Raw genomic sequence first — 4,389 nt, forward strand, 5'->3', positions numbered from 1 at the left:
AACCGGAGTGTCTTTCGGTGGGGGCGGGGCTCGAGGATGGGGAAAGTGCTCTTTTCCTAGCAGAAAGCAGGTCACCTGCCTCCAGCCCCTCCAGCCCCTCCAGCCCCTCCAGCCCTTCCAGCCCTGGGACTCTGACCCCAGCCCTGCCTCACACTAGCTGGCGGGGCGATCTTCAGGAGGGAGCCTGGCCCGCCGCAGCCCCGCTGATTCTCCTGTCTACAGCCATCAGGAGGCCCTGCCTCACAGGTTGTTGGGTTGATCAATGAGACAACACACAGCCTATGTCCTACAAGAGGGAGACACTTGAGAATTTATTTCCCTCTACCCAAGGACACAGCAAACTTTAAAAAGCCCAGCCTTTTCCTGCCGCACCTCCGGCCCCTGTCCTGGATGTAATGCAGTGGAAAACCTCCTTCCATGCTCTGATGGCCAGTTTCCAATCTCAGGAACTTAATGGCTTTTGTCAACCCTATTGTCCAGTGAGGGCGGATTGGGGCAATGCCTTCCTGTCACTGGAGAGTCGACTTGTTTCCCAGTGCTCTCCCCGGCGCCGGTGGGAGGCCCGATCGATATAACACAGACCTAACTGCTCACCTGTGTCCAGCGCGGACAAAGGCAGGGCCTCCGTCTAGTGCCTCCAGCCAGCTCCGAGCAGACCGATGCGGGCAGGCGACTGGAGCACTACGTCCGGGCGGCACGGGCAGAACGGTTGCTGTCCTGCCCAGCGGCACAGAGGCCCACACAGGGTTTGCCCTCTCTGCTCCACGCTCCCGTCCGCGGAGGAAGGAGCAGCAGTTCCTGCCCGTGCTGGGCCGGGGCAGTCGCCTTGCTGGTTTCTGTCAGGACTTCCCAGAGACACTGCAACAATGAGGCACAAAGGGCCCTGTCTCACGAAGAGACAGAGACAGTGATAGCACTCCCCACACGGTCTCGTGTCACAATCCCGCCTGCCTCAGCCAGACTAGATCCTGGGCATGTGTGTGCCCGACGTGTTCAGGGAGGTCTGTGGGCATGACCCTTTCCGCAGGGCCAGTGCCCAGTCCCTGACACACCAGCTGTCCGGCGTGGGCGTCTCGTGAATTCAGGCGCAGGAGGGGAGGCCTGGGCGGCCGACCCTGCCATTGTTGGCGTCTGTCGTTGCCCGTGGGACCGACGATATCACAGGGCTGCTTGTGGGAGCCCGGCTCTCTGCAGGGTCACCCCTGGGGTCAGAGCAGACCTGTCTACCAGGGGCCGCAGGCCAGAGACAGCCCCCAGGAAGAGACGCTCACACGGCAGGGACCCGGGGGAGGGGGTGCGCCGGGGCTGCCACCGACTGGCTGGTCGTGACGCGGGGCCTCGCAGCGCGGGCTGGCCTCTGCCGCTTGTATCAGAGCGCCACGTGGAAATGAGCCCGGCTTGCTCCGAAGCCCCCGGTGATGCAGACCAGCGGGGATGTGTTTCTACAGGAGTGGGGAAACTGCTGGGTGATCAAAACCGAGTCCAGCCGAGCCCTGTCCAAGGTCTGCAAGAGACGCTCCCAAACGCCAGGGCAGGGCGCCCGAGAGAGCGGGGCAGCGAGGCTCGGCTCTCCATGAGGGGACGCGCAAACGTCTGCTGCTTTCTTTATTTCCTCCTTGAGACAGAGGGCGACAGAGACAGAGAGAGAGGGCGACAGAGACAGAGAGGGCGAACGAGACAGAGAGAGGAGGCGACAGAGACAGAGAGAGGGGGTGACAGAGACAGAGAGAGAGGGCGACAGAGACAGAGAGAAGGGGTAACAGAGACAGAGAAAGGGGGCGACAGAGACAGAGAGAGGGGGGGACAGAGACAGAGAGAGAGGGCGACAGAGACAGAGAGAGGGGGGGACAGAGACAGAGAGAGAGGGCGACAGAGACAGAGAGAGGGGGGGACAGAGACAGAGAGAGAGGGCGACAGAGACAGAGAGAAGGGGTAACAGAGACAGAGAAAGGGGGCGACAGAGACAGAGAGAGAGGGTGACAGAGACAGAGAGGGCGACAGAGACAGAGAGAGGGTGACAGAGAGTCTCCACACTGTGACCCACTCCCAGCTCCCAGCCTGGATCACGGGATGCGTGTGAGTGCCTGGCATGTGCAGGAGGCCCCGGGATGAGAACCCAGGACCCTCCCGTGCAGGCAGCACGTCGCAGGGCAGGGCAGGGCATTGCCCGCGCTTCCACTGGCCTCACAGACTCTTTCCTGATCACAGGTGGCTGGAAGTCGGGCGGATGGACGGTCTGTCGGGGACCATGTCTGGGGCGGATGCGGGCTCTGTGCTAACTGGGGAGAAAGCGGACACCTTGACCGCCTGTCTTTTTCAGATGAATTTCTGACCTGGAACAGAGAACAGGAGCGAGAGGTGGAGACTGGGGCGAGCTGAGGCTGAGAGGAGTTCTAGTCCTGCGCCCACCTGGCCCGTGAGCCCCGACACCCTCCTCAGTGCTGGGGTGCAGTGACCTTCACAGACACGGTGAGGGACCACAGAAATCCCAGCGGGCTTGAACGGAGCTGGAGGACGCGCCCACGCTCAGGCGGGATTTGCTGAGCCGAGCGGAAGCACCAGCGGGAGGGACACAGGCCATAGTTGGTCCTAAGTTGGAGACGGGGCTCTGTCCTGTCACTCCAGGGAGAGGCAGTTCACGGTCACGGCTCAGACCGTGGCCAAAAGGTCGGGGTAGCACGCGCGGAAGGCGGGCGTGAGGCTGGAGAGAGGTGACCACCAGGAGGCAGGTTGCCACTGCTGGGCCGTGGTCTCCTGTCCAAGCGCGAATCTTGGCTCACGGCCCAACCCCTTAGAGCGCATAGACTCTGGGCCTCAAAGCATTCAATGGACGCTCCGAGGGTTGGGAGCGGGGCAGATGTGTTCACCTAAGCTCAGGAACCACGTCGAAATCTTTCCTGGGCTGAGGACCTCCACACGGGCCCCATAGTGCCCTGGGGCCTCCTGGGAGGGCAAGCCTGTGTGGAGGGAGAAGGGGCCCAGGCGGGTGTAGTAAAGTACACACTGAATGTGGAGGGAGAAGGGGCCCAGGCGGGCCGGCCCTTGGCCAGAGCCAGCGCTGATGGGGCGACATGCCTGCCTGCCTGGCCGCACCTGCCACCTCTGGCAGACATCGGTGTCCCAGCACTGGACTCCGGTCCACGGTCTCTGCCGGTGCCCCGCTCGGCCTCTCAGAAAGCACTCGCCTGACGACCCTCTGCTCCCTCAGTGGGAGCGGAGACGGCGATGCGGAGGAGCCAGGAGGGCTGCGACAGACAGCGGGGCGCCGAGCCATGTGAAACTGAACTAATAACCTCCGAGTGACCGATGTTATTCGAATATTATTTGAAATATAGATACAGCCGTCCCAGCCAGAGCCTTAACGGTCGTGTTCAAGGCACGTTTCCTCCCCAAGAGACAGCTCCGTGGGTCTTAGCAGGCCTAACCCTGGAGACACGGAGGCGAGTAAGCCAGGAAGGCACCTGCCCGCTGCAGCGCGAGCAGGCTCAGGCAGGCCGGCCCTCGGCCAGAGTCGGTGCTGCCCCTCTATGGCCCCGCCAGGTGGCTGGCCCGCAGCGTCCGAGCTGCAGAGCTGGGAGCCATAGGGCTGACCGGGCTCGGGCCCTGCCGCAGGGCATGACAGAGCGACAAGGCCCAGCTGAGGGAGAGGTCTCGTCCTCATCTGAGCGCATTTTCCTCTACTGGGAGTTTCAGACGGACGGAGCTTTGAACTCTCGGGAGAAGACGGTGTTCGTCGAGGGCACTTAGAGTGTTGTCTTGTCTTTCTTTAATTTGCCAGAGGTTGTGTGTGCTCACCAGAGACAGAGTGGGAGGAGAAGAAAGCACCGCAGCGGGGCAAGGTCTGCCACGGCCCCTTCTCCATTTCCCCACTCTGGAAGCGTTGGGGGCACGCACACGTACCCAGCATGTTTTTCAAACTGCTGGGGCTGGGATTTGAACCCCACGGTCGCCATGAGAGGTTAGACTCCCTCAACCACCAGGCCAGGGTGCTGGCCTAGAGTTGTCATTCCATTCAGACCTGAAAGAGTGGGCAGGATCTGGTGGAGGACAGTCCCTGGTGGAGGAAGGTCGGTTCAGGAAAAGTCCAGCTTGAGCAGAGAGGCCGGGGACTGGCTATGACTCGGGGCACGGGGTCACATGGGTGTCCAGGGGCGCAGAGCACGGATCTCGGCGGGCAGTGCTGGGTGGTGGTGGGGGGGCAGCTGACTTAGAACTGCAGCCCACTCCCTAGGACAGTTTGGGGAGTGAATCCCGGGAGGGCTTCTCGAGGACTCACACCGTGGCACAGAGATTTCTGTGCCAGGAGTGTGGACATGGCCGACAGGAAGTGCAGGGGAGCCAGGGAGGACTGAGAGTCAGGCCCCAAAACAGCCCCGGGGCACTGTTATG

This window comes from Tupaia chinensis, unplaced genomic scaffold, assembly GCF_000334495.1.
Source record: "Tupaia chinensis unplaced genomic scaffold, TupChi_1.0 Scaffold139733_1, whole genome shotgun sequence".
Taxonomy (NCBI): domain Eukaryota; kingdom Metazoa; phylum Chordata; class Mammalia; order Scandentia; family Tupaiidae; genus Tupaia; species Tupaia belangeri.